Here is a 10,431-nt window from a genome sequence, read left to right on the forward strand (position 1 = left end):
CTGACTTTGAGCAAATCATCTACCTCTCTAAGCTTGATTCATCTTCAGTATAAAAGTTGGGATAACAGCATCTGCACTAGAGTTATTATAAATATTTAATACAATATAATAGTAAATAGTAAATTTGAAAAGGTCCAAGCAGAGATATTCATTAAATATTGTCAGTATTGTTCCTTTTGCCATATACTACAGAGAGGAAACTTTTGTTTCTTTTTCTTTTTAAGTCTATAGAAGTTGTGGTGTAGACAAAGATTATTTACAATATGAAAGGCTCATTTATCCATCTGTCAGCATCAATATGAGAAAAATACATTAGACTAAACCCTGTGGAGTTGCTGGTACTTGATATTTTGACCACTAACAAGGGTAATGCCATATGGTTCAAATAAATGTAAGCAATTCATATTTATCTGTGTATTTCTAGAATTGTTTTATTGAATGAATAAAATGGCATAATTCACATAAAAATCCAGAACATACAGTAATGTTAAACCTTAGGTTGCCATATAAGTAGCATGTGTGAGAATTTCTTTGAATGCTACCAGGCCTAGAATGAATGTGTAATTCCTCTGAAATGAAGCTTCAGAAATATTTCTGGAAGTGGCTGAATGGACAAAACACAGCCTGTGTTTGAATACAGACTCCATACATATGTGGATAAATGGCACTGGGCACATTCCTTACCCTCACTGAGCCTCCGAGTCCTCGCTCCTTCAACAAATGCTACCGCCTACGCCCGCTCCAAGGATTAATTGAGACAAAATATTTCAAGCTCTAGTTCAGTGTCTGATCTGTAGCAGGGGCTTACTCAAGGGTTCTGACACTACAGCACACATTTATTTTGGTCCTTGTAATGGCGGAGACTCTGTAGAGAAAGAGGAGCAGGTATTTTGGTGTCTTTAGAAACCACGCATAGGAGAGAAGAAAAAATTGGTTCCTGGCACATGAGAATTGAAAGAGCTCATTCTGGCCTCCCAGTGATAGATGAGGTCATGGCATTGTGACAACTGTCCATTCTAAAGGGTAGGGTTGAACTGTGAGGTGGACAACTTGTAAGCTGATTCCCAAGATCTCTGTGTCCTAGTATTCATGTCCTTGTGTGAGCACCTCTCTTGAATGTGGGCTAGACTTAGTGAACCACTTCTGGAGAATGGGATATGCGAAAAGGGAAGGGATATAATTTCTGAGATTAGCTTATAAAAGATATGACTTCTGTCCTGCGTGCAGCCTGTCTGGTATGGCGTCCTTGCTTGCCTACAAGGATGAATCAAGCTGTCCTTTTGGGACCTGTCCTCTGGAGAATGCCACAGGACGAGGAATTAGGGATGATTCCCAGCTGGTGAAGAACTGAGACCTTTAGTCCAGCAGTCCTTGTGGAGCTGATTCCTGCCAGCAACCACGTGAGTGCACGCAGAAGTAGATCCTGTTCCCAGTTAAGCTTTGGATGCCTGCAGCCCTGGATAACACTTTGGCTACCTTCTATGGGACACCCTGAAAAAGAAGACCCAGTTAAGCTCTGCTCGGATATTCCTGACCTATGAAGCTGTGGGGCAATACATGCTTGTTGTCACTATGGTTCATTCAGCCACTATGCTCAGAGAGAATTTGTTATGTGGCAACAAATGACACGAGCTATGTGTGGAAACAGAAAGGATCCTTTCGTGTTGCTGTAGAGGCAGTCAGGGTGCAGCATGGCTCTGAGAACTTCTTGCCTGGCAGACAGCTGGTGGAGGTCCAGAAAGGGGGTCTCGCTGGGGTGGATGTTTCTGGGGCCTGGACATCAAGATTTGGCATATAACATAAATAAAAGACGATCAATGCTGATGGATGTAGGGAGCTTTGCAACCCCATTTCCACCACGATGGACCCAAAACTTCTCTTCTATGGGATACGTGGTTGGAAAACCACAGCTATGGAGGAGGAAGAGGGCAATAAAACCATTTCTTGGAAGTGATGCCTCTCAAAGCCTCGTTCTCTCAAGTCAAGCTAAGTCCTTGCTCCCTCTGGGCTCTCCTCTGAAGAGCGGGTACACAGCCATGGTGTCTTCCACATGCAGACACGCCTCATTCCTCAGGTGCGCCGTGCTCCCATTTCTGTTGTACATCTTGGGCTAAACTTGCTTCTCAACTGGAAAACCACCTCAAGGGCAGAGTGGTGCAGTGGAGAGGGCAGGGCCTCTGCTTCTGACCGGTCTGACATCTGATTTTGGCTCTTCTGGTTCCTTGCCTGGCAGTTTTGGATAACTTGTTTGATCTTTTTGAGCTCTGGGCTCATCAGCAAGAAGGGAATGGTAATACATACTTTACAGGGTGATTCTGAATATTAAGCAAGACAAAGTGCTTGGCAGGAGAGCCTGGGACGTTCCAACAGCAAGGTGGTTGTGGCTGGTGTCTGTGTTTTTTTCTGATTGTCTCCATGCGGGGCTGCAGTGGTACTCACATGGGGCCGCTGGGGCTCTGCCCTAGCTGGCAAACTCTGCACTCATAGGTCCCCTCAGAGCTCTCCAGCCCCAGGAAAGACTGGAGGGGGACATCAGGAAGGAGGACTGTGCTGGGATGTGATGCACTGGGAGGCCTCCACATGTGACAGAGCCAGAGGCAGCGCCTTGACTGTGACACCAGTGCCTGGGGATGTGGTTTGCCTGGGAGCCAGGTGGGGCTGGCCCTCCTCCTGGTGGGTGCTCTGTGCCTGAGGCATAGTTGGACTGCAGGGGGTGGGGGACTCCTCATGCTGTCACCGCCACTCACAGGACCGGGAGAGCTGTGTCCGCATATCTGGAATCACTGAATCACAGCCTCCCTGGGTTCTTCTGAAGGCACATTGCACCGTCTAGAAGGGTATGACACAGGAGGAAAGAGAGAAAAACCTCCACTGGAGAGAGGGAATGGCTGTAGTGTTTACTTTATTTGAAAATGGCACATGCTTTTATTAAGACATAAATGCCAGTGATGGATTTTCCTCTTGGCATGTGGCTGTGCTCCCCAGCTCTGGGGTGAGATGGCTGGGAGATGTGAGCTACTACAGAGAAAATATTTACCATGCTGAGCTATAACAAGGCAGAGTAAATGGGCAGAGGGCAGCTGGTCCCTTTGACCACCTCATTCCAGGGAAAATGAACAGGGTCCCCAGAACAATCACTAAGAGAGGGGAGCAAGTGTCCTCTCTTGGCAGTAGAATCTCTGAAAATTCGGATAACGTTAGTTGTACCACTGTGGTGGCAGTGCAAGAAATTCCTGTTCATCCCGCTGCAATGATGATTAAGGTAGCAAACACCCAGTCGAGGAAGTCAGACTCCGGCCCTGGAGAATAGTTGAGGATCGCCTGTAGCATATTGTTCCACTCTGCTGGCATCCTAACTAGACAGCTTTTAGTTTTAGCATAAAATCCATATTCCAGACCTTTATGGAGCAGAGAGGCAAACTCCAACGCTGCCGTTGCAAGCATCAAACAGCATTAGAATGAATTAAGGAGATTAAAGACTCTTGATGCTGTTGGGGCTCTTCTCCATCCCCTCTGTTTTCTCCAAGGACTTGTTTTAAAGGCGTGGGGGCAAATCGGAAGAAGGGAGTGGGAAAAACGCAAATCAATCACGCTAACCTCACTCCGGAATTGAAGTCTGATTCTATACCACGCATGGATTTAATTGGGAAGGGAGGTCTTTTAGAGGCACTCTGGGTGGGTGCATAGACCAGTCTGGAGTTTCACAGTACGGCTTCTTCCAAGGTCCGAGCATGTATGTGTCCAGGGGCCATCCCCACTTCCTGGTGGACGGGAAGACGTCTTCCGTCCGGTGGTGTGACAAAAAACCCAAGGAGGGCGTCAGATGTGTGCACTCTGGTCTTTGGAATTTAAGTAAAATCTGTAATTTTCCCCCTGCATTTCCTCAGAGAAATTAGCTATTCTATTCACTGCATAAATTTTCAGGTTTTGCTAGCACGACACTCAGGGTGTTGAATTTTTTATGACAAAAATGCTGTAATAATTGTTGAACAGATGTAAGTGTTGGAGACTCAGCTCTGGCAGACCTCACGAAACCTCGATTAGCAATTTAACCCTGTCCTCACTCCTGTCCGCACACCGCCGGGGAAGAGGAGTTTGCAGTTTTGAAGGGTTTCACTGGGATGTGCACAAAGGCAGAGGCAGAGTTTTCTGGAGAGCAGGGGACGTCCTTTAACGAGCTCTTAAACCCAGCCAGAAAAGGAAGGACTCGGTGCAGCCTAACCCTGAAATTACCCCATTACCAAGTTGTCTAGCTGGGTGATTAATAAACTAATTGACATGGGGACACTTGTCACTGGCGAAGCAGCTTCCGAGCCAAAGCGAGGAGCAACTCCACGGCGTCTCCCAGGGAGCCGGGAAGTGGCAGTCTACACCCGCTTCCGGGCTCCCGGTGACACAGGCCGGCCGGGCCTCCATTTACACCTCAAAGCAAAGTCACAGAGGGATCCACCCCTTTCCCGGCTGCCTACACAGAAGGCAGCCATGGGGGACTTGCCGAGGACTTTGTCCACCAAGTGATGAAAGCATGCAAATGCCTCCGAATCAAAGGTAAATCAAAAGAAAATGGCAGCCCGCAAGAGGGGGCGGCGGTGACAGCCCGTCAGCCGCGGAGCCACCCGACAGGCCTGGTGGCAGCGTGGAGGCTGCCAAGAGAACCGCCTGAGGAGGCTGCCGCCAAGACAGATGTCAAACGGCGAGGAGGGCGCGCTTCCGTGGCTTTCGGCGGGGCCTGATGGAGCAGGAAGTGGTACTACACGTGCCACTTAAGAGAATAATAATACTAATAAAACTGGGAGCTGTGAAGGGGGAGAGGAGGGGGAGGAAGGCTGGTGGGAGCAGAGAGGGGAGGGAAAAAGCATGTCGCAACGTTTGGTAGAGGGGAAACTGAATTAATGGCCATCCTCAAGTGAGTGTGCGCGCACACGTGCGTCCTTTGGCCGCTGGCTTTCCCCAGACGCTTACAGCAGCTTGAGAGGCATTGTGCTGGTGGAGGCGTGCGGTTCTGTGACAGCTGCGCCTTTGCAAGAGAGGAGAGGTGACCACAAGGCCACGAGGTCCTCTAGTTTTTAGAGCCCTCTTTTCTGCCTTTCCTGGAAACTGACTTTTGGTTTCCTGCCAAGATTGGGTTGCCCATTATACAAGCAAACCCCTGCTCGGGGCATCGCAGAGCTGCAGAGATGGAGTGAGACAGAGGCTGGCAAGGAGAGCTTCCATGTCTGATTTTCACTGTGTCTGCCTCTGTGGTGTTTGTGGATGGGTCGTGAGCTTCAGCCCAGGAGTGCACGGTATTCCGACCTTAAGTACTAAAAATAATCCGCTCCCCGTTTCATTAATTACATTTTAATTTAAGTTTAAATTAAAATTAATATATGACAGGCCAGGTGTAGTGGTTCACACCTGTGATTTCAGCACTTTGGGAGGCTGAGACGGGACGATCGCTTGAGTCCAGGAGTTTGAGACCTACATGACGAGAAACCGTCTCTACAAAAACAAGAAATAAAAAAAATTAGCCAGGCATGTTGGCAGGTGCCGGTGGCCCCAGCTACTCTGGAGGCTGAGATGGGAGAATCACTCAAACCTAGGAGGTTGAGGCTGCTGTGAGAGGTGTTCCCACCACTGTACTCCAGCCTGAATGACAGGGCAAGACTCCTGCTCGAAAGAAAAATGTGTGTGCGTGTGTGCGTGTGTCCGTGTGTGTGTGTGTGTGTGTGTGTAATATAATATATATAATATATGTAAATAACCATTACAGCAAGACTGTCCAACATAATAACTCTTATATGTGTTTTTTGTGTGTCAAGTTTTTCTAAAAATTGCTGCTGACTTTGGGGTGAGACTTCTCCTGTTTTGCCTGTGCTCTGAGCAGGTGTTTGGGCTGCATGTTGGGAAACTCAATCCCAGAAATTGTGTAAAAAATAAACTATGCTTTTTAATTTCTCAGATGATTAGCTTTGGTGTAGGACGTGATTGCAGATAGGTTCTTAGCCATAAATGTATAAAATGGCATAAACCAAAACCCATTGGTTTGACCATAAGAAATTTACTTTTCTGAATGTTCACCCTCCCTCAAAAAGCATTTGAGAGTAATGCAGTCAATGTAACAAAGAGTCTAAAGATATAATGTCCAAGTGCCTTGGAGGTGAAAGACTTTGCACTTTCTCTTATTCTCACCATTCCTACCCCAAGCTGCATTTTATAGGCAGGAGAGCTGCTGGTTTTATAGCATAGGAACACTTTCAGTGCCTCTACCATTATCCCATTTTTGCAAATATTTCCTGAGGAAGTCATTTTGAGATTGCTGAAAATTCTCATAGGTGTAACTATGTGATAAGTCCTTCAGAGCAGAGAGAATGGGGGTGGAATTAGCCTAGTCTGGTGGGGTGTGAACAGGATGCCCATGGGGAAAATCCGTCCCAAGAAAGCCCTCAGAAGTGGATGTGAGCATCTCCAAGGCTGAATGAGAATCCTCCCTAAAGCAGCATGGCCAGTGTTAAAATGTGCAGAAAGCTCACATTGCAGCATGTGATGCTGGACGGGCTTCATCAATGTAGGCTGTGCTGAGCATCATAAACAATCAGGTGCTAGTAACTGAAACCCTGGGAAGGACTGTATTTATAATTGATTGTACACTTAGTTTAAGTGTAATTATATATAAATATATATACATATTTTTTTTTCTTTTTTTTCTTGAGATAGAGTTTTGCTCTTGTCACCCAGATGGCAGCACAGTGGCGTGATCTCTCCTCACTGTAAACGCCACCTCCTGGGTTCAAGCAATTCTCCTGCCTCAGCCTCCCAAGTAGCTGGGATTACAGGCATATGCCACCATGCCTGGCTAATTTTTGTATTTTTAGTAGAGATGGGGATTCACCATGTTGGCCAGGCTGGTCTCAAACTCCTGACCTCAGGTGATCCACCCACCTTGGCCTCCCAACGTGCTGGGATGACAGGTGTGAGCTACAATGCCTGGCCAATATATTTCAGATTATAAATAAAATGCAGTGGGAATCTCACATTCACTTTAATATCATTTTACTAAAAGTTGCCATCTAAGAGGATCATCTCTGTTGGGGTTCAACCCAGATATTCCAGATGTTTCTTCCTTTTTCATCCATGATCTGCTGGTTCTCTTCATAGTAGCACTTTTGTTTTATTTTTAACATATTGTGCATTAGTGTATCCTTGGATAAGCATTTTTTCTTACAAGTTCCTTATTCCTAAGAGAAAAATGCCCTCAGTCTATAATTAAGAATTTAAGTACTTTCCTCCTCAAATATCTGTAAAAAAGACCGCCTTCTTCCAATTCTCTTTGTTCAAATTCATGACCTTCACTTTTAGGTTACCATTATTTTATTTAATGTAGCTGAAAAGTTTCAATCTGATTCCATATTAATATTTCCCTTTTTCAGATGAGGACAACAAAAGTTCAGAGACTGTCTTGGAGTCAGCAAGTAAGAAGGAGCTTAGAGAAAAAAAAAAAGAAGGAGCTTAGAAAGGCTTAACATTCTCCATGTTCGTGCCTGACATCAGAACCCATGCACTCTGCTTTATTGTGGCAGGTGAAAGATGGCCCCAAATTCTTAGGTACATCACCTGCCAAAAGGCCCCTCTTATAGGTTCGGTGACTACTTCAATGAAAAGAATAGGGCAGAAGAGATGCTGAGGACTTAAAATCTGGTAGTGTTCACTTCCTGTCTTTTGGAACTTTCTGTTAAAGGCCTGAGCCATGTATGAAATATGTATCTTCCCACCATGCTAGAGAAGCCACAGGTTATTGTTCTGGTCAACAATCCCAGCTGGGCCAACCAGATAGTGTACCAGTCATAGGAATGAAGCATTCTTAGATTCTCCAGTCCAACCCCTTTACCAGCTGAACCCCATTCAGCAACCCTTGTCGGCATCACATGTGGCATAAGAACCACCCAGCTGAGCCCTATCCAAATTCCTGACCACAAAATCATAAGGTCTGATTGCTGTTTTAAGCCAAAAGTTTTGAGATAGTTTGTTAAGCAGAAATAGCTATTGATCAATTACAATGAATAATTTATTATAATTGCAAAATGCTAGGACCCTGTTGGAATTGCCTGTTCCATGCTTTACTTTGTCTGAGTAGCTTTTGAACATCTCTGCAAAATCACAACCACAGCTCTTTACATCCTATTGATCTATATCTAGACTCTCTATCCATATCCTTTGTTTTACTGCCAAAAATTCCTGAGTGGACTGGAAAGATTTCACTCTCTCTGGCTCTTTGATTGCAAGAGTAACTTTCAGGCTTCTGGTTTTAACAACATGGCAGACTGAGCCAATAAGCATCACCTTTCTTGTACAAATACACAAAAATACTGGAGAAGTATAATATTTTACAATGAACACATAAACTCAAAGAAAGGGAATGTTAAGTACTTAAAACGAAAGTTCAGTTTGCTGATATCATACTGTCCTTCAGAGCTACTGATTATAACCTTTGGGTTCGAAATCTCTAAAAGACAGGAGATGCAGCTTTGAATCTGTATATTGTGGGAACCAGAACTGAACCCCTAGCATGAGATATGCACCTTTAAAAGATCTGATAGACTAATAGAAGCAGCAAGAAAGCTTGCCTCGTAGCTTGGTTTCTGGGTAGGGAAAAAATTTCTCTCATGAGAAATCAAAGTTACAAGCTCATACAATGCAAGGGAGGAGGGTTCAAGTTTACATTGCCCTTATGATTGCGAATCCAAGTCTAAAAAACTAGACATAGATCTAGGGTCCCTGCAGAAAGAAATGCAAAATAGTTTCTTTAGGAACACATTCTGAAACTTGGGCCACATGGAACTCTCATAGGTTTAAAGACAGAGCAAAACTAAACCAAAGCTCTTTGGAAGACAAACTCAACACAAAATTGCACTAGGAAAGAAGACATGGATGGGGAGTTAGACACAGCAAGCCGACGAAAGGGCACCTCAAGAAGTAGAACTAATAGACTACTTTGAAAAGGATGGGAACATAAGGGTACTTATATATTTAGAGAGATTTAAGCAGAGGAGTTAGAAAAAATAGGACACAAAGAATTAAAAAGTAGAAGATACATTTTCGGGTTGATCCAAGGTAAAAAATAGATCCCTGTATTAAAAGTTCCCTGGGTATCATTAGTACTTCTGAATACAATGATTGAAACCTTGTGACTGCTCCAGGCTGGAATTTTATTCTATAATCCTATAAAGTACAGATCACTGGATAAAGGGAGAAAATTTTCCCTCCAAAGAGAGAATTACCTCTTTTATTTTGCTGAATGGAGCACCATGTTTGGCCAAGTTCATGGTTGAGGGAGGAGAACCTTCAGCTTGCACCAAGTTCTGGCCGTTGAAGCCTTGAGGCTAGACCTTGTGTAAAGCAGCTGACTCTGCCATGGGGGAAATGCCCTTTTGTTTACTGATCTTCTCCCACCCATGCCTTACTCTACTTCCCTCTAGAAGCTTGAGATATTGGGAACAAGAGTCTCAGCCTCCAAGAGAGGAAGAAGACATCAAGAGAATCTGCATTTCTGGGATGATCAGGTTTACTTGATTCATGAGCCTAAGTGCCCAAGTAAATTTCAAACCACAGTGTTACGAATAATTGTCCATGTCCTTCCTCCAAATTCTCCCCACCTTTCACCCAAGGGCCCATGTAACTTGCTACTGAGAACCTTTGATTTCTTAAATTTATTTGGGTAGTAGGATTTTGTTGTCTCTCCTGAAGAAAATAGTGGCAATTTGTACTCAGCTGTGGAATAAAGAAAATCATGAGATATCTTCATGTCATGATTTCATGAAGTGGATTTCATATTTGATGGTTCTAGCCTATTTTCAAATTCCACAACCTGCTGTACCCCAGGAAAACTGACTTCTTCCACTGCCACCCCATTCCTCAACCCCTCAACCCCAGAGCTAGAATCCAGGTGAAATGGTGAGGGAGGGAAGCCTCCAGGAGGCAATGAGGCAGGGTGGGGCCTTCCTCAGGCCAGTCACCATTCTCAACATTGGCTGCTTACCAGCTTTCAACCTCCGAAAGCCCGGGCCTCTCTCAGACCAATAAAATGAGAATGCCCGAGGGAAGAAACGGGCTTGGGATGCAAGGTAAGATACAGTGTTTGGGTCATACTTATACTAAAAGATTATTTGTTGTTTATCTGAAAATCAAATGTAACTGGGCCAACCTGTATTTTTATTTGCTCAATCTGGCAACCCCAACCCAGACAATGCTAAACTTTTAAAGCTCCCCCAGAGGTAGCAACATACAGTCAGTTATTTTCAAACTTCAGTGTGTTTAAGAATCACCTCAATAGATCATTAAACACCGATTCTTGGCCCTACCTCTAGGGATTCTCATTCTGTACTTCTAGGGTGGGGCCTAGAATGATCATTTCTAACCAGTTTGTGTGTGTTTCTCCAGCTACTGGGGTCCGAC

General features: G+C 44.8%; 1 long non-coding RNA gene across 1 annotated transcript; it reads left to right on the forward strand.

Annotated features, from left to right (window-relative positions):
• Positions 1–4,436: 4,436 nt before the first annotated feature.
• On the forward strand, positions 4,437–9,774 carry LOC105730111 (uncharacterized). The gene is made up of 3 exons (XR_001110385.2): positions 4,437–4,548; positions 7,410–7,964; positions 9,248–9,774. It is a non-coding gene; the product is annotated as an uncharacterized LOC105730111 (long non-coding RNA).
• The last annotated feature ends 657 nt before the right edge of the window (positions 9,775–10,431 follow it).

The sequence above is a fragment of the Aotus nancymaae genome, unplaced genomic scaffold, assembly GCF_030222135.1.
Source record: "Aotus nancymaae isolate 86718 unplaced genomic scaffold, 86718_ANA_hifiasm-v0.15.2.pri h1tg000011l, whole genome shotgun sequence".
In the NCBI taxonomy this organism is placed as follows: Eukaryota; Metazoa; Chordata; class Mammalia; order Primates; family Aotidae; genus Aotus; species Aotus nancymaae.